General features: G+C 41.1%; 1 non-coding gene across 1 annotated transcript; it reads right to left on the bottom strand.

Annotated features, from left to right (window-relative positions):
* Positions 1 to 17,957: 17,957 nt before the first annotated feature.
* Positions 17,958 to 18,064, bottom strand: LOC142178646 (small nucleolar RNA R71). Its single transcript, XR_012706917.1, has one exon. It is a non-coding gene; the product is annotated as a small nucleolar RNA R71 (small nucleolar RNA).
* Positions 18,065 to 19,759: the final 1,695 nt, after the last annotated feature.

Here is a 19,759-nt window from a genome sequence, read left to right as displayed (position 1 = left end):
CCATCGACTATGCTATAAATCGGCTAATATAATTGAGATATCATAGGAAACTCATTACATCCTTCTTGTTCTTCAATGGCGGCAGATCCTTAATAGGTTTGATCTTTGACGGGTCCAGCTCTTCTTAGACTTGATGATGATATCATCCACGTACACCTCTGTTTCCTTATGTATCATATCGTGAAAGAGAGTAGTCATGGCTCTCGTGTATGTTGCCCCGACATTCTTTAAACCAAACGACATCATCTTGTAACAGTATATTTCCCACGGTGTGATGAAGGATGTCTTTTTTGCATCCTCTTCGTCCATCCAAATCTGATGGTATCCTGCAAAGCTATCCACGAAGGATTGGAGTTCATGATTGGCACAATTATCGATCAATATATGTATGTTGGGTAGCGGAAAGCATCCTTAGACTTGCTCTATTTAGATCTCAATAATCAACGCACACCCTGACTTTCCCATCCTTATTCGGTACGACACAATGTTGGCTAGCCAGGTTGGGTACTCGACCACTCGAACGACCTTGGCTTTGATTTGCTTGGTAACTTTCTCTTTTATCTTCAAGCTCATGTCTGGCTTGAATTTTCCGAGTTTCTGCTTTATCGGTGGACACATAGGATTGGTAGGTAGCTTGTGGGCCACTATGGATATGCTCAACCCTGTCATGTAATCTTAGGACCTTGCAAAAATGTGATTAAATTCCTTTAGGAATTTGATATATTCTTCCTTCTCTGATGGTGACAGATGAATGCTAATGCGAGTTTCTTTGACTGTTTCAGAATCCCCTAAGTTAACTACCTCAGTTCTTCCAGATTATACTTTGGTTTGTTCTCAAACTCCTCTTCTTCTTAGATAATTTCCTCAGGTATTACATCATTTTCCCAATCTTTTGAATCACTCTCCTCATGTTGCGTTATCTCATTACATGTCATAGTCGTAGATTCAATAGGATAGATTATAGTTATGCTGAAATGAATATAGAAAGATAATAATATAAATAAATGAAAAGAAATGATGCATTAATTGTAACTTAAAACTGTCAAACAAATACGACTCGATGTCTTAAGTAATTATTTCAAAACCGAATACTGAAAATGTCTTAAATGCCAAAAAATAATCTTAAAGGAAATCATGCTAGTTCTGCCAAGGCTATCCTAGGTGCTCGGTGAGCCAGAGATAGTGTAGTAGTCCAGTTCCTAAGAATAACTCCATCTCCCACTGTCTAGATCGTAAGGTCTTCCTCCTCCTCCTCCAAGATTGCACTGCAGTCCATATCTTTCTCGTTCAGAAATAGATTCCTCATGCCGGCTAAGACCTCATCCTCTTTAGATCCCCAAATCAAATCGGTCTGGTAGAATGTCTGGTGTAAGCGGTGATATGGGTTGATCCAATGGATAGTAGAAGTCATGCCACGGTGGTGTCCAGTCATTATATTCCTGCATAGTGTATTCATATGTGAGACCAAAGGTCGTGCCATGATATTGCGGTCGTATCGGTTCTGTGATCCCTTAAAGCTTAGGACCAAGACCCTTGCCCGGTTCATACCCTAACAAAAACAGCATGTTAGTACCTTGTTGCTCCACTATCATCCTTTCTCGACTGTATTTACCCGATTAATGTTGTAGAATGTTTCTCCTCCCAACTTCCTTCGTTTCTCAATAAATAGCACAGTCCGGTTAGTATAGATAGGATTACTTCCATCCCCGTAGATAACTACCTCCTGATGATTCCACTCGAACTTCACGGCCTGATGCAGAGTAGAAGCAACGTCCCCATCCGCGTGTATCCATGGGCATCCCAACAAGAAGTTATAGATAGTGGATATATCCAACACCTGGAATTCGATATCGAACCAAGTCAGACCCATCTTTAGGTCCAAGTTAATCTCTCTAATAGTAGCTCTTTGAGACCCATCAAATGCTTTCATGTTGATGCTTCCCATCTATATCCCCGATATACCTATGCCCAATCTATTCAGAGTAGTCAGAGGGCATATGTTCAGACTTGAACCCCCATCAATTGAAACCCAAGGAATGAACTTATCTTCATATTGCACAGTGAGGTGCAATGCTTTGTTATGACTCAATCCTTCTAGCGGCAATTTATCTTCATGGAAAGTGATCTTGTGACTCTCCAATACCTGCCCGACCATGTTTGCCATCTCTCCACTAGTGATACCAGTAGGTACGTAAACTTCACTCAACACCTTTATCAAGGTGTACTTGTGTGCATCTGAATTTTGTAATAGTGACAGGATCGATATTTGGGCGGGAGTCTTGTTTAGGTGATCAACAACAGAATACTCCCTTGCATGTACCTTCCTCCAAAGATCACCCGTACCTGCCTCCACAACAGGTGATTTTGGTGCGGTTTCCTTACTCGTTCCTCCAAGATTTTCTAGCATATAGACCCTGCTGGTTCTGGTCATCCCCTGGGCATCATCCATCTCTTCCATCTTGACTTTTCCTTTTCTCCTTGGTTCCGCTACATAATCCTATGGAACAACATCAGACTTGTAGGACGGTAATGGAACGACCATCACAATGAAGGGTGTAGCTACCTCGACTTCGAACGGTGCTTAGGGTGACATGAGATGTTTTGGGAGCGTCTTCTTCTCAGATAAGACTGATGGATCCTACTTGATCCTATTCTTCATCAGTCTCGATTACACTCGCTCCACACGTGTGATCAAGAAGGGGGTTATTGTGGACATTCAGTGCGGACTCCTTGGCATATATAACCTTGGTGTCAATCAATGTCTAGATTTTATCTTTCACAATGCTACATTCCTCAATAGTATGTCCCTTTATGCATGAGTGATAGGCACAAGTCTTGTTAGGGTCGACCTACTGAGAAGGGTTTTCAATAGCAGCTGCAGGAATGAGAGTGACATAACTGACGACCTTCAGTCTCTCATATAATTGGGCTATGGGCTCGACTATATGTGTGTATTGTCTAGGAGTTCTACGGTCGAAGTTTGGTCAGGGTTTTGGGTAGTCTTGACGGGCAGGGGGAGATGAATGGTAGTATGCTGGCTGGGTATTATAGGTGTGGTAGGTGGTGGTGAGGTTATGGTACTTTTGAGGTGAGGGTTGATATGTTGGTGGAGGTAGGTAAGGGGAGACTTAGGGCATTGGACTACCATCATGGCACCCACTTCCTTCTTCTTAGAAATGCCCCCAGACTGTAAGGCTTTGTTGATAGCTTACAACGCTTCAAAGTTAGTAACCATACCACTCTTGATGCCCTCCTCTATTATTTCTCCCAACTTGATGATGTCGGAGAACTTGTGATTCTCTATAACTATCAATCTCTCATAGTGCTGTTGACCTTGAACTCTGACAATAAATTTGTTCATTTGTTCCTCTTCTAGCGGCAGCCATGCCTTGGCGGCCTCTAATCTCTAGCGGGTAGCATATTCATGAAAGGTCTCCATTGGCTTCTTCTTGAGGTTCTGGATATAGAAAACGCCTGGCGCTTTTTTTATGTTGAACCTGAATCTGTCCATGAAATAGAATGCCATAATTACCCAGTTAAACCACTTCTTTGGATTCTGACTGATATACCAGGATAAAGCATCCCCAATGAGACTTCGCATGAATAGCTTCATGTAGACTTGCTCGTTTTTGCCTACTCCTACGAGTTTATCATAGTATGTCCTCAAATGCACCTTGGGGTCACAGATGCCATCGAACATCTCAAACTTAGGAGGTTTGTGACCCTCTGATAGCTCCACGCCTGGCTGGATACACAATTCTTCATAATTCAACCCTTCAACACCCTTTCCACCCTCAACGCTCTGGACTCTTCCAATTAACTTCTTTAACTCTTCAGCTATATTCCGGATGAGCAGGTCCTTCTTGATTGGTTCAGGTATGTATTGTGTTTGTTGTGGGATGTTAGGTAGGGTCTCCACGTATATTGGATTGACTTGTTGCGTTCCTTCGGCTTGAGTATATGGGTGATCATTGATTGAGGTCTGAGGTGGATCGGGGATAGGTCGTGGCATATTCTGATTGAGTTCGCCTTGTAACTCTATGATCTTCTACTCTAACCGCAGAACCAATCCATTTTGTCCCGGCGTACTTCTTTCATCTGAAGACTCGACATTCACAACTATAGTAGCATTGTTTTTTCGATTACCACTCAAATCATCCATCTTTCCTTTGCCTTTGCTTTTGATATCATTTGGTGGATGCGAAAGTGGAGGACCTCTGGATCTTGTGTGATATGAAAGTGCAAGAGGGGGGTAAATTGCAATTTTTCTTTTCTTTTTCGAGGTAGTCAACTAACTTGCGTTCTAGTCGATTGAGCTTTCGATATGAGATGTAAACTAAATACAGGAAAATAAATTGCAGAAACTAAATGACACAGAATATTTTTATACTGGTTCAGATTCAGAATGAATCCTACGTCCAGTCCTCTTCGGTTTTAAGGGTGTTCCCTTTGAAATATGAAGTAGCTTAGTACAGATGTGTTGATGTTGTTATACACCAACAACTTTGTCACTTTTTTGTTTTCTCTATGTTTGATACAATGCCTAACCAGTGTTCTTTTATCTCTTTTTTCTCTTCCTAGTTACACAATAAATCTATAGCAGACTATAGTGCTTGTTTGAAGTAGAACAAAGAGATTGATATTGCTTCGATAAAACACTACAAAAAAAAAACTAAAATTAGCTACAAACGCCGTCGCTAATCTGTCACTAAAACGCTCGTAGATAGTAGAAATATTTGATAATCCGTTGCTACTCTCGCCTTTTTCTGTTTAGCTACAGAATTTGTGTGTCGCTAAAACCTGATATTTTTAGTAGTGAAAGTATATCCTTCCTTTGCATATTCTGTAGAATATATAAAGAGTTGGTCTCCATTATTCAAGACGTGATAGTGTAATGGTTAAAAGGCAACCCAAGGGAGTTGATTCTCATAATCAATCAAGATGATTTTCTTCCAAGAATAGAATGGACCTTCTTTTCATTGCTTCCTTGATTTTCTTTTCCTTGCAAGTCGTTGAGATGAATTTTCTTTGTTATGCGTGATAGATTATTCTCTGTAGATATTTTATAGAGATTGATTGATCTTCTATACTGATTGATTGATCTTTTGGATTGATTGATTGATGCCTTCCATAAATAGCTGAATCGAGTATCCATTTTCCATAAAGCTCGCATTCACAACAAATATACTCCTTGATTCTTGCCTTTGGATCTTGACTCGCACATTTGACTCCTTGATTCTCGCTTTCAGATCTTCTGCTAGAATATTTCCACTTCTCGTACATCCTCCTTTGGGATTGGTTTCCTGCAATTAAAATTAAGTTATTGTTTATCAGTAAAACATATATCTAACAATCTCCCCCCTTTTGATGATAACAAAAAACTTAATTTATTTTACTTCCCTGTTTATAGACTTCTGCTCTAGTCGGCTCCCTCTCAGCTTGTTGTCCGGTACATTGAGTGCTTGGAGTCGAATCCCCCTCATTCAGTTGGTCCCCCTCATTTATATACCTAGTAGTTGACTTCAATCAGTCGACTGAACCACATCCTGCAAGTTAGTATTCTATTCGACTTTTGTTCAATTAGTCGATTGACCATATCCTGCATCCTGCAAGTTAGTCTTCTATTTCTCCCCCTTTTCCATCAATCAAAAAAGGGACTAAGCAGGTTTAACTACTAGCAGATAAGATTAGAAGATAGAACGCTTAATTACAGTTATCCATAGAGAATCCAAAAACATGCAAAAGAAAATTATCCAAAGAGAACAAAAGAAATTGTCTAAACAGCCAGCATAGATTAACAATAGAGGAAATAGTTAAGGGTGTTGAAGATAGCTTCTTTGAGGCAATCAAAGCTAGCATTCATTGTGACTGAGATTCCATCCATATGATCACGAACTTCCTTGAACGCTTTGACTGCCTTTTCTGTAGTTTTCAACACCATGAATCTTAACTTGGACATGTCAGATCATGTTTCTCTTGTTTCTCTTGTAACTGCATAGACGTCTCCAACTGAGGTCTGGGTGGCCAGTAATAACTCTTTGATGGTAGTCAGCTTTTCATCAAGTACAACTATCTTTTCAAGTAACTCCGGATTGTTGAAAACAGTTTAAGAGGTATCAACCTTTACCTTAGAACTGAAGGGAATCAACTTCCTGCTTCTTTATCCAAGTACCATCCACATCAACATATCCCATACTGATAAAGCCCTATTGTTATAACACTTGGAAATAGATACGTAGGGATAGTTTGAGAGAGGGATATTGAAGGCTTCGAGCAGGTGAATGATGACCATCTCGTAGGGTAGACTTGAAGGAGTTTCAGCACATTCAATCATGAAATTTATTACTCGGGACGACAGTTTCACCTTGTGCTTAGTGAGAAGACAATAGACCAAAAAGGTGTCCCTTTGAGATAGAGTGGTGTAGGAACCTGTTATAGGAAGAATGGAGGTGGCAACAATGTGGGCAAGAATACGAGTTTCAACAATGTTGCATAGGATCGGGCAGGGAATCAATAAGACATTGTTTGGCTTGTTCAAACGATACTTCAAAATCATCAAGCCAGGAATTTTTAAACAGGGCAGAGTAACCAGAACCTTTACACATAAACAGGGAATCAAAAGTAGAACAGTCTAGAATAATACATTGACCCAGCACTAGTAACTTAATTTTATCAGATTTCTAGGAACAAAGATTTGCATAAAACATGCGAACCAAATCTTCATAGATCTTTAAAGGGGCTAGGGAAAAGAAATTTTCCCATCCTAGAAAAGTGAAGAAATCTTTTACCTTGCAATTTAGGGGTTCCATCTCTTCCAAATTGATGATTATTCCATGAGCAATTGATTTACCTTCGAAGGAGACAAACTTATCTCTGTTTGGAGAATCCGAATAGTTCAATTCTGGATCCAATGTACTATCCAGGTCTATCTTCACCTTCTTTAGAGTGAACGCTTCTTCTCCTTCTTCCATGGGTCACTTTCCTAGTGCCTTCTCTGTTCGAGCATCATCGAGGAGGTTTTTTTGAGAAGCCGAGAAACCCTCAGATAGGTCAGAGCCAATAGTTACTGGTTCTAAGTGTTGAGAAAGGGGTTTTGCTTTGGACAAGGTGCTTTTGCGAGTGGAAGCAGAAGAATTTTTTGAAGCTTTAGCCATTACAGAAGTTGAATGAAGGTTGTACATAGAAGACTTCAAAGAAGAGGTGGACTTATAGATATAAAAGAGGAGTTAAAAGATGCTATTGAATCGACATGACTGACGGGGCAGAGAAAGGCAACAGACACGACTGGTTGATTTAGTTTCCATCTCGGTAAACCAAAAAGGTGGAAAGAACTGCTAAAAACGGAGGCGCATATAGGCAGTAATAATAAAGTAACACAGTACAAAATATTTTTACCAAAATTATTTAGACACACAATCTTTTAGAAGTACCAAAAATTCAATGCCTTATTTTGAAAAGGTAATAATGCCAAGTACATCCCTAAGTGTTTGAAACCTGTCCTCTAGAAGATGCTTAGTAAAAATATCAGCTAATTGGTTTTCCATGTTAATAAACGATAATTCAATGTCACCCTTAAGAACATGGTGTCAAATGAAATGATGTTTGATATCTATATGCTTTGCTCTAGAATGATGCACAGGATTTCTTGAAAGACATATAGTACTAGAATTATCACAAAAAAAATTTAACAGGCTTAAACAAAAAATCATAATCACTTAGCTGATAAGTCATCCAAAGTAGTTGAGCACAATATTGTCCAATGGCAATATATTCAGCTTCAGTTGTAGATAGTGCAACAGATCCCTGTTTCTTACTGTTCCAGGAAATGAGCGATTTACCAAGTAGTTGACAAGTTCCATTTGTGATTTTCCTATCATCTTTATCACCAGCAAGATCTGCGTCTGAAAAACCTTCAAGCATAAAATTATTAAGGAGTGGATACTATAACCCATGTGATGTAGTTCCAATAAGATATATAATAATTTGTTTCACGGCTATTAAATGTGACTCCTTGGGAGCTGCTTGGAACTTGGCACATCTGCATACACTAAACATTATGTCAGGATGACTAGCACTTAAATAAAGTAGAGATCCAATCATTCCACGACATTTTTATTCATCTACTGGTTCTCCTTCTTCAACTTTTTCAAGAGATGTAGTTGGACTCATGGAGGTACCAATTGCCTTGGCATTGCTCATTCCGAGTTTTTGTATAAGCTCCTTCGTGTACTTTGTCTGACATATAAAGATTCCTTCATCTAATTGATGAATTTGAAGTCCAAGGACGAAAGTCAATTCTCCCATCATGCTCATTTCAATCTCACTTTGCATGAGATGTGAGAATTCCTTGCATAAAACAGGGTTAGCACTTCCAAATATAATATCATCAACATAGATTTGAATAATGAGATTTCCTAAAGATGACCTTTTGATGAAGATAGTAGTATCAATCTTACCTCTTGAGAATCCATGACTAACCAAAAATAAGCTTAGTCTTTCATACCAAGCTCTAGGTGCTTGTTTTAGCCCATAGAGAATCTTAGTCAACTTAAACACAAGATAAGGAAATTGTGAGTTTTCAAAACCAGGAGGTTTCTTAATAGAAACCTCCTCATCAATGAAGCCATTTAAAAACGCACTTTTAACATCCATTTGAAATAATTTAAAACCTTTAAAAGAGGCATATGCTAGTAAGATACAAATTAATTCTAACCGTGCTACCGGAGCAAAGGTTTCATCATAGTCGAATCCTTCCTGTTGAGAGTAACCTTGAGCGACTAGCCTTGCTTTGTTCCAGATAACTTTACCTTCTTCATTCAGTTTGTTTCTGAATACCCACTTGGTTCCTGTAACCACTCGACTGGTCATTTTGAGTGTTGTAGCTCTGTTCCTCTATTTAATGCTTATTTTATGCTAAATTGTCGTTATGTGACTTGCCGGGTGTTGGTTCGGTTTCGGGGATATTTCGGAATGAGTTGAGACACTTAGTCTCAAGGTTAGAAGCTAAAGTTAAAAAGGTTAACCAGATGTTGACCTATGTGTAAATGGCTCCAGAATGGAGTTTTGATGGTTTTAATAGCTCCGTTGGATGATTTTGGACTTAGGAGTGTGTCTGAATAGTGATTTGGAGGCCCGTAGTTGATTTTGGCTTGAAATGGCGAAAGTTGGAAAATTAGAAATTTTGGAAATTGAGAAATTTGACCGAGAGTTGATTTTATGGCTACTGAGCTCAGAATTTGGTTTCATAAGTTGGAATAGGTCCGTTGTGTCATTTATGACTTGTGTGCAAAATTTGAGGTTAATCGGAGTTGATTTGATAGGTTTCGGCATCGATTGTAGAAGTTGGAAGTTCTTAGTTTTTGTTATGCTTGAATTGAGGTATGATTCGTGTTTTTGATATTGTTTGATGTTATTTGAGGCCTCGACTAAGTTCGTATCGTATTTTGGGACTTGTCGGTATATTTGGTTGAGGTTTCGGAGGCCTCAGGTTGGTTTCGGATGGCCAGGTTGGTTTCGGATGGCTAACAGATCGAATTTGGCTTAAGTGTTATGGTGAGGTGCTGCAGATCTAGTGTCATCGCACCTGCGGTGGGATTGGCCATAGGTGCGGAGCCGCAAAAGTGGCTAAGGTTTCATAGCTGCGAAGAGGAGGAAGGTCACTGGGGGTCGCAGGAGCTGAAAAGTTTTCGCAGATGCAAATGCGCATATGCGCGAGGTCGACTGCAGAAGCGGATTTGGGCAGGCTGCATGGGAGTCACAGAAGCAAGGAATGGTTCGCAGATGCGATCCCGCAGGTGCAAATATGGGACCGCATGTGCGCTTGGTTGGTTGTTTAGTGAGTTTCATAGAAGCGAGTTTTTCTCCGCATAAGCGGAAGTACAGGTGCAAGCACAGGCTCCGCATGTGCGGAAATACCTGGGCAGTGTTTAAAACTTGAAGGTTTCGTGATTTTAATCATTTTGAACTTTGCAAACTCGGACTAAGGCGATTTGTGAGAGGGATTTCTTGAGGTATGTCACTCTTGATCATTTTTGTGTAATAATATTGTTTCCCTATTGAATTTCCCACCTACTTTATGTCTTTTTGAGGTGAAATTTTGGGAGTTTTAGGCTAGGGATTGGAGAGTTAAATTTGGGGATTCGAGTGACGATTTGGTGTCGGAATTTGGTAAATTTGGTATGCTTGAACTCGTGGTTGAATGAGCTTTCAAATTTTATAACTTTTATTGAATTCTGAGACGTGGGCCTAGGGGTTGACTTTTTGATTTTTGAATAAGAACTTAGCATTTTCATATGAAATTTATTCCTATAACTCGTGTTGATTGTATCGAGTTGTTTGTGGCCATATTTGAGGCGCTCGGAGGCCGATTTGTGAGGCAAGGGCTTGCTAGCAGAGTGATTCGATTTGCTTGAGGTAAGTATCATATTTAAACTCGGTTGAGGCACCAATTGACTGAATTGTTGTGATAGCCATGTGCTTTTGGGTGCGCACATGCGTGGGGATGAGCCCATGTGCGGGCACCGGGATTATATATTCATGTTTGGGTTGTGCTCGGGTTCTTATAAGCCTAGAAATGACTGTTAAGCTTTAAGCTATGATATCTCAAAGTTGTAACAGTTTATGTGATCTATTTGAGCCATGATGAGGCTACATAGAGGTTTAACCCCTGAACGAATTTCATAAAGGCTTTTCATTGATGAAATTACCGGTTTGAGCTATGATAGTACACTTTGCACATGCCTACACTTTAGCATATCACTTATACCAGTCCAGGAGAATGAGAATGTTATTTCATTCATCATATACATGTATACTTGTTTTATTGTTTCTGTATGATATGTTTGGACTAGGGACCTGTGATTATTCTGGGTGGGTTATGTTATTGGCATGTGAGTTATCCGTGTAGCAGGTAAGTTGTCCGTGCGGATCCACATACTGATATTCTTGGCACGTGAGTTGTCCGTGCGGATCCACATACTGATATTATTGGCATGTGAGTTGTCCGTGCGGATCCATATATTGATAATATTGACATGTGAGTTGCATGTGTCACACGTGAGTTGTCCATGCAGGTTCTATTGTTAGCACGTGATTTGTTCATGCAGCACGTGAGATGTCCGTGCAGTGTGTGGAAATTTGCATCTTCTTGAACATTTTTCTGATTTACTGGTTTCCTTCCTTTACATGCCATAATACTGTTTGAGCAAGGTATTTGAGAAACAGTGCACATGCACACACGGATATTCTTCTCACGAAGCTTAATGAGTTAGTTTTAAATATTGTGTTGTGCTGGTTTAAAAAGGCAGAATTACACCGGAATAACTAGTATCCTCAATACTTATTGAGTTGGATGTACTCATACTACACCTTGCACTTCACGTACAGATCCAGGCATTTGCGGGCATGGTAGTTGTTCATCTTGGAGTTTTACCTATTTGGAGATTATCGAGGTAGCTACTTTGGCGTCCACAGACCTTGACTCTCCTCTATCTCTCAGTTATTGCTTATTCTATTCTACTTTCTTAGACAGTGTATCATACTGTGTTACTGTATAGATGCTCATGTACTTGGTGACACCAGGTTTTTGGGAAATTTTGTAATGAGTTGTGGCATTTTCCCCAGTTTTATGAGATGTTTTTTACTAACTTAAATCCATTTTAGTATATTTTGAATTTAAAAATGTTGGTATGTGTGAGTTGTCAGCTTGCCTAGTATCATGATAGGAGCCATCACGATATGTCGAGTTTTGGGTCGTGACAAGTTGGTATCAAAGCCTAGATTACATAGGTCTCACGAGCCATGAGTAGGTTTAGTAGAGTCTTACGGATCGGTACGGAAAAGTCTGTACTTATCTTTGAGAGGCTACTGAACCCGTAGGAAACTTCACATTCTTGTCATGAGAATTTGTTGATTTTGGGAATTAAACTTCTGTTATTCTATTGTCTCACAGATCATGAGGACATGTTCTATCGGATCAGATAGATGGCCACCAGTACCACCAGCTAGGGCCATGAGAGGTCGAGGCCGCGGCAGAGGCTGACGTGCAGCTAGTACAACATCTAGAGCAGCACCTGTAGACCCACTAGTTCCTCCATCTCAGGAGCAGGTTCCAGATGTGGTTGAGCCGATGGGACCATCTCAAGCACCAGGTGTGCCTATTGTGATTCCAAACCTTCAGGAGGCTTTGGCCCAGACATTGACTGTTTGCACTAGCCTTGCTTAGGCGGTTATTGTTCAGGCCGCGCCATCCACTTCTTAGACCGGGGGAGGTACTCAGACTCCGATCACCTATACTCCAGAGTAGGTAGTTCAGGGACTTCAGACACGAGGGGTACTACCAGCCAAGCCGGTTGCTGTTGCTCAGGCCCAGGTGGGTCCCATTATGAGTGATGTGGAACAAAAGAGACTAGAAAGATTTGGGAGGCTCCAGACTCCATCATTTGGTGGGGCTGAGTCAGGGGATGCTCGGGGCCTCTTGAATAGGTGCCAGCAGATTCTTCGCATGGTGGGTATTCTGGAGACCAGTGGGGTCTTATTTACTACTTTTCAACTGACTGGGGCAGCTTTCACATGGTGGGAGACCTATGAGAGGAGCAGTCTAGTCTGTGAAGCACCACTTTCATGGCATGAGTTCTTCGTTCTCTTCTTGGAGAAGTTTGTGCCACAGACCCGCAGGGAGGAGCTGCACAGACTGTTCGAGCAACTAAGTCAGGAGGGCATGTCTGTGACCCAGTATGAGATGAGATTTTCAGAGTTAGCTCGTCACGTATTTTGGTTGGTTCCCACTGAGAGGGAGAGGATTAGGAGGTTCATTGATGGTCTCAACTATCAGTTGCATTTTGTTATAACTCGGGAGAGTGTATCAGGTGCTAGGTTCTACGAGGTGGTTGGCATTGCTCAGTGGCTAGATTTGGTCCATATCCAAGAGCGTGAGGAGAGGGAGGCCAAGAGGCCTCGTGGTTCGGGTGGTTTTAGTGGTATTTCTTTTGGGGGTCAGTCCCACCACAGTAGGGGTCATCCTCATAGGCCCGCTCAGACAGCTCATCCAACTCATCGTGGTGCATCCGTTAGCCATGGTTCATACAGTGCTCGTTCAAGTCAGTCATCATTCACTGCATTACCAACGCATAGTTCTCACCATGCCTCATCTGCTCAGGTTTCTACAGGCAGTTCCTCGAGTTATCAGGACCAGCAGCTCCGTCAGATGAGGGGTTGTTTCGAGTGTGGGGGACTTGAGTCATCTCAAGAGGGATTGCCCTAGATTGTTGAGTAGGGTTCCCCTCTAGAATTCTCGGCCGATGATGCCAGCACCAACAGTTACACCTCCCGCTCAACTAGCTCGGGGTGGGGCCTAGGCAGCTAGATTTTGCCCTAGAGGTGGAGGCCGATCAAGTGGTGGTCAGGCTCGATTCTATGCTATCCCTGCCAGGCCAGAGGCCGTTGCTTCAGACGCAGTGATCACATGTATTGTTTTAGTATGCCACAGGGATGTTTACACATTATTTGACCATGGTTCTACATATTCCTATGTATCATTCTATTTTACTCGTTATTTAGATATGCCCCATGAGTCCTTAGTTTCACATGTTCATGTATCTACGTCAGTGGGCGATACAATTGTTGTAGACCGTGTGTATTGGTCGTGTGTGGTGACTATTGGGGGAGTGGATAATAGAGTCGATCTCTTATTGCTTAGTATGGTTGATTTCAATGTAATTTTGGGTATGGATTGGCTGTCTCCATGTTATACTATTCTGGATTGTCACGCTAAGACCGAGACGTTGGCGATGCCGGGGTTGCCAATGATCGAGTGGAGAGGTTCTCTAGATTATGTTCCCAGTAGAGTGATTTCTTATCTAAAGGTCCAACGAATGGTTGGGAAGGGGTGTCTGTCATATTTGGCTTTTGTGAGGGATGTTGGTGCTGATACCCCTACTATTGATTCTATTTCGGTGGTGCAAAACTTTCTGGATGTGATCCCTGCAGACTTGCTGGGCATGCCACCCAACAAGGATATTGAATTTGGTATTGACTTGGTGCCAGGCACTCAGCCCATTTCTATTCCTCTATATCGTATGGCACCAGCGGAGTTGAAGGAATTGAAAGAGCAGCTTAAGGATATTCTTGATAAGGGGTTTATTAGGCCTAGTGTGTCGCCTTGGGGTGCATTGGTTCTATTTGTGAAGAAAAATGATGGTACCATGCGGATATGCATCGACTATAGGTAGTTGAACAAATTTACAATCAAGAACAAGTATCCTTTGCCGCGCATTGATGATCTATTTGACCAGCTTCTTGGAGCGAGGGTGTTCTCTAAGATTGATTTGAGGTCTGGGTATCCCCAATTGAAGATTCAGGACTCAGATATTCTGAAGATGGCATTCAGGTCGCTATGAGTTCCTTGTGATGTCTTTTGGGCTGACCAACACCCAGTAGCATTCATGCATCTGATAAACAGTTTATTTCATCCATATTTTGATTTGTTTGTTATAGTATTTATTGGTGATATCCCGGTGTACTCAAGTAGCCAGGAGGAGTATGCCCAGTATATTAGGATTGAACTATAGTGATTGAGGGGGGAGAAGCTTTATGCCAAGTTCTTCAAGTGTGAGTTTTGGCTTAGTTCGGTGGCATTCTTGGGGCATGTGGTGACCAGTGAGGGTATTAAGGTGGATCCAAAGAAGATAGAGGCAGTTCAGAGTTGTCCCAGACCGTCTTCAGCTACTGGGATTCAGAGCCTTTCTCGGCTTGGCTGGATATTATCATCGCTTTATAGAGGGTTTATTATCCATTGCAGTGCTTTTGACTAGATTGACCTAGAAGGGTGCTCCATTCAGGTGGTCGGATGAGTGTGAGGAGAACTTTCAGAAGCTCAAGATTGTCTTGACCACAACTATAGTTCTAGTTTTGCCTTCAGAGTCAGGCTCTTATACAGTGTATTGTGATACTTATTGGATTAGTATTGGGTATGTCTTGATGCAGGAGGGTAGAGTGATTGCTTATGCTCCGCGTCAATTGAATCCCCATGAGAAGAACTACCCTATTCATGATTTAGAGTTGGCAGCCATTGTTCATGCATTAAAGATTTGGAGTCATTATCTCTATGGTGTGTCTTGTGAGATATTTACAGATCATCAGAGTCTCCAGCACTTGTTCAAACAAAAGGATCTAAATTTGAGGCAGCGGAGATGGTTGGAGCTACTAAAGGACTATGATATTACCATTCTGTATCATCCTAGGAAGGCCAATGTGGGTCGGTGCCTTTATTTCTTGAGTATGGGTAGCCTTAGTTTTATTACCATTGAGTATGGGTAGCCTTGCTTTTATTCCTATTGGTAAGAGGCTGCTTGCAGCTGATGTTTAGGCCTTAGCCAACCAGTTCGTGAGATTAGATGTTTCGGAGCCCAATCGAGTTCTAGCTTGTGTGGTTTCTCGGTCTTCCTTTTATGATCGCATCAGAGAGCACCAATATGATGATCCCCACTTGCTTGTCCTTAAGGACATGGTTTAGCACGGGGATGCCAGAGATGTTACTATTGGAGATGATGGGGTGTTGAGGATGCAGGGTCGGATTTGTGTGCCTAATGTAGATGGGCTACATGAGTTAATTCTTGAGGAGGCCTATACTTCACGGTATTCCATTCATCCGTGTGCCGCGAAGATGTACCAAGATTTGAGGTACCACTATTTATGGAGGAGGACTAAGAAGGATATAGTGGGGTTTGTAGCTCGGTGCCTAAACTATCAATAGGTGAAGTACGAGCATCAAAGACAAGGTGGATTGCTTCAGAGGCTTGAGATTCCGGAGTGGAAATCAGAGCGTATCACCATAGATTTTGTAGTTGAGCTCCCACGGACTTTGAGGAAGTTTGATGTTAATTTGTTGATTGTGGATAGGTTGACCAAGTCTGTGTATTTCATTCTAGTTGGGACTACTTATTCTTCGGAGCAGTTGGCTGAGATATACGAGATTGTTCGCCTTCACGGTATGCCAGTATCTATCATTTCAGATTGGGGCACGCAGTTTACATCGCTGTTTTGGAGAGCCGTGCAGCGAGAGTTGGGCACAAAGGTTGAGTTGAGTACAACATTTCACCTTCAGACAGACGGATAGTTTGAGTGCACAATTTAGATATTGGAGGATATGCTACTCGCTTGTGCCCTAGAATTCGGGGGTTCATGGGATCAGTTTCTGTCGCTCGCAGATTTGGCCTACAACAATAGCTAACAATCGAGCATTCGGATGGCTCAGTATGAGGCTTTGTATGGGAGACAATGTCGGTCTCCGGTGGGATAGTTTGAGCTGGGTGAGGCTAGGCTGTTGGGTACTGACTTGGTTCAGGATGCTTTGGATAAGGTTAAGTTGATTCAGGATCGACTTCACATGGTGCAGTTGATGGTAGGCTATAATTGCGTATTTTAGTCGCTTATTGCACTCTAATTCACTGCACTTTGCTCATTTTGATCTTTAATTGATAGTGTTTTGCACTTATTATGTGTTTTATGCCTTGTAGGAGTGATTATGAATTATGTAAATGTTGTGGAGATTAAGCCGGGATTGTGTTTGGGGGTCGAGGACCAAGTCTGGACGTCAAAAATAGATATTTGATCTGTACTCTGAAAAATTGAGATTAGGAGGATAATCAAAAGTGGTTTTCCTAAAGAATAATCCACTATGCATTCTTGCATATCTTCACCTGCTTAAATTGGTTCATCTTGTGAGTTTAAGACTTAATCGAGAGAGGAGTTTTTGTTGAACACTTGAACTAATAATTGAGTGAATTCGAGAAAATCACTTAAACATTAGAAGTGAATTACCTAGAGTTAGATCCCAAACAATTATCTTGAACCTATCCCATCAAAAACCTATCTTCTCCCATTGATAACCTTCTTTGCTTGTTCCTTGTTGTGATTGTCATTAATCATTAGCTTTAGATTCTTAGTTAATTTTAGTTAAAAATCATATAAATCTCAATTGTTGATCATCTTGGATAGCAACCAAGCTAGAAACTACGAGAATACTGTTTAAATCTAATCCCTGTGGATACGATATTATACTATATTATATTTGATTAATGAGCATAATTTTAGGTGTGTGTTTCGAGCTTGTCAAATTTTGGCAACGTTGCCGGGGATTGGCAATCAATAGTGTTTAAAATAGTTTGTAGTGCTAATTCGGGAATTTTTCTTTTTATTTTTATTATTTCCTTTTTATGTTTGGTGTTCTTTGACCGTGTGCAAGTTACAGGTTGAGGTTAGTGCATGACTTGAGCTTCTGCGAAAGAAGTGATACCATATAATCCAGAGATAGAAAAACAACTGCGACAGCTGAGGAAGGAATGAAATCTCACTGTGACGTTAAAAAAGGTTGGGCAATCCTCAACCAATGAAATTATGGCTGGAAACGCTGATGATAATTTAGATTTGGCTGAAATAGAGGAAGCCCAACAATGAGAAAATGCTACACGGGATGCTGAGGAAACAGCTATTAGAGATGCACAAATTATCTATGAAGAAGAGAGGGGTCGTAGAATTGCTCAGAATCAACCATTGGCTGCAGACCAGTTCAGAAATATAGCTCCCATGCTGGGAGATCATTAGACGATTATGCTAGACCGGTCTACAATCAAGGCTTATCAAGTGTTAGACCACCTCCAATTGAAGCTAACAATTTTGAATTGAAGCAAGGGTTGCTACAAACCCTTCAGAATTGATGTGTCTTCAAAGGGAAGATAAACGAAGATCCAAATACACATCTAATGGACTTCGAGGAGATTATGAACACCTTTCAATATAATGGTGTGTCACAAGATGCAATGTACTTAAGGGCATTCCCCTTCACACTCAAAGATGATGCAAAGTAGTGGCTTCGAAGCTTGCCCACAGGATCGATTAGAACATGGGAAGAGATGACCAGAAAATTCCTTGATAAATATTTCTCCTCAGCTAAAACGGGAAAGTTTAGAAGAGAAATCTATAACTTCGGCCAGAAAGAGAATGAAATTGTTGTTGAAGCATGGAAGAGGTTTAAGGAGATAGTTCGAACGTGTCAACATAGTGAAATTGAACTCTGGATGCAACTCCAAGACTTTTGGGATGGATTGACACTCGCCTCACGTAGAACATTGAGCAATGCAGCTGAGGTCTAGTGATGAAGAAAACTCCAGAGGAGATAGGTACAATTCTTGATGAGTTATCAGAAGATGAAAATCAGAGGCCCTCTGAGAGTGCCGAAAGAAGAAGAGCAACTGGTGTTCACCAAGTTGATGCTAACACATATGTGCAGATACAACTCGATGCTATGGCTAAAGAAATAAGGAAGCTAACCTTGGCTATAATACAAAGTGAGCCGCGCTCACCCTATGATATATGCGGAAGCGGGGCACCCTACTCATGAGTGCCAAGCCTCAGACGAGGAAGTGAATGCTATGGGAAATTACAACTTTAATGCAATGGGTCAGAAGCATCACGGTTTTTCATGGAGTTCACCTGGGGTACCGCAAATGCATGGCAACGAAATAAACCCAGATTTCAGGGACAAGGAGCTCCAGTTTTTATGAATCAGCCGAGGTAGCAGTTTCAGCCTCAACAATCCAATTAGCCTAGTCTATAAGATCTCATGAAGACCTTCACTGTGAAAACTGATGAAAGATTTGAAGTACAGGGGGCAGCAATTCAAAATTTGGAGAAGCAAGTGGGACATATTGTAATAATATTATCTGAAATGATTCCAGACACTCTTCCTGCTGATACTGAAAGAAATCCCAAAGAAACAGTGAATGATGTAACCTTGAGAAGTAGGCAAGTATTGAAAGACCCCACCCCAATCCAAAAATAGGTGAAACTTGAAAAAAGAAAGTGGGGAGCAACTGAAAAGTCATGATGATAGAAATAAGAAGGGCCAGATGAAAGCTGAGAAAAAGAAGAAGGAAGAAAAATTAAGAAGGGAGGAACATGAGGAGAGCAAGCATATGCCTGCTTTACCTTTCCCTCAAAAGCTATATAGAGAAAAGCTGGACAAGCAATTTGAGAGATTTTTGGATATGCTGAAACAAGTTCATGTAAACTTACCATTCACAAAAGTTCTCTCACAAATGCAGTCTTATTCTAGATTCTTGAAGGAGATCATTACGAAGAAGAGGAAAATAGAGGAGACTTCAATGGTCAAGCTTACAGAACATTGCAGTGCTATATTGCAAAAGAAACTCCCACAAAAGTGTGAAGATCCACGGAGTTTTACTATACCTTGATCTTTAGGAACTATTAATTTTGATAAGTCTTTATGTGATTCTGGTGCCTCAATTAACTTAATGCCTCTATCTATTTACAGGAAACTGGAGAAGGAGATTGGATAGATAAGGTCGGTGCCGATATCTTTGTAGCTGGCAAACCAAATGACTATAACACCCGGGGGGATAGTGGAAGATGTGTTAGTTCAGGTGGATAAGTTTGTATTTCCTGTAGACTTTATAGTGGGGAATATGGAGGAAAACAAAGAGGCTCCCCTCATCATAGGAAGACCATTCTTAGCAATGGGTAGAGCGATATTGGATATACACGAGAGAAAACACATGCTTAGAGTGGGTGAGGAAACTGTGACGTTTAAGATGGATGGAGAAAAGGGGTACAAAAAGGAAAACCAGCTACGAGTGTTGAATGGAAAGTGAAGGGCTCGAAAGAGAAGGATGCGGTGAGTGAGAAAGATAAGTGGGAAGTGTACCCCAAAAAGGCAGAGAAAAGGTTGTCTGCATGGATGTGC

Source organism: Nicotiana tabacum, chromosome 24 (genome assembly GCF_000715075.1).
Source record: "Nicotiana tabacum cultivar K326 chromosome 24, ASM71507v2, whole genome shotgun sequence".
NCBI classification, from domain to species: domain Eukaryota; kingdom Viridiplantae; phylum Streptophyta; class Magnoliopsida; order Solanales; family Solanaceae; genus Nicotiana; species Nicotiana tabacum.
Note: the sequence above shows the minus strand (reverse complement) of the source record. Positions and strands in the feature narration are given on the sequence as shown.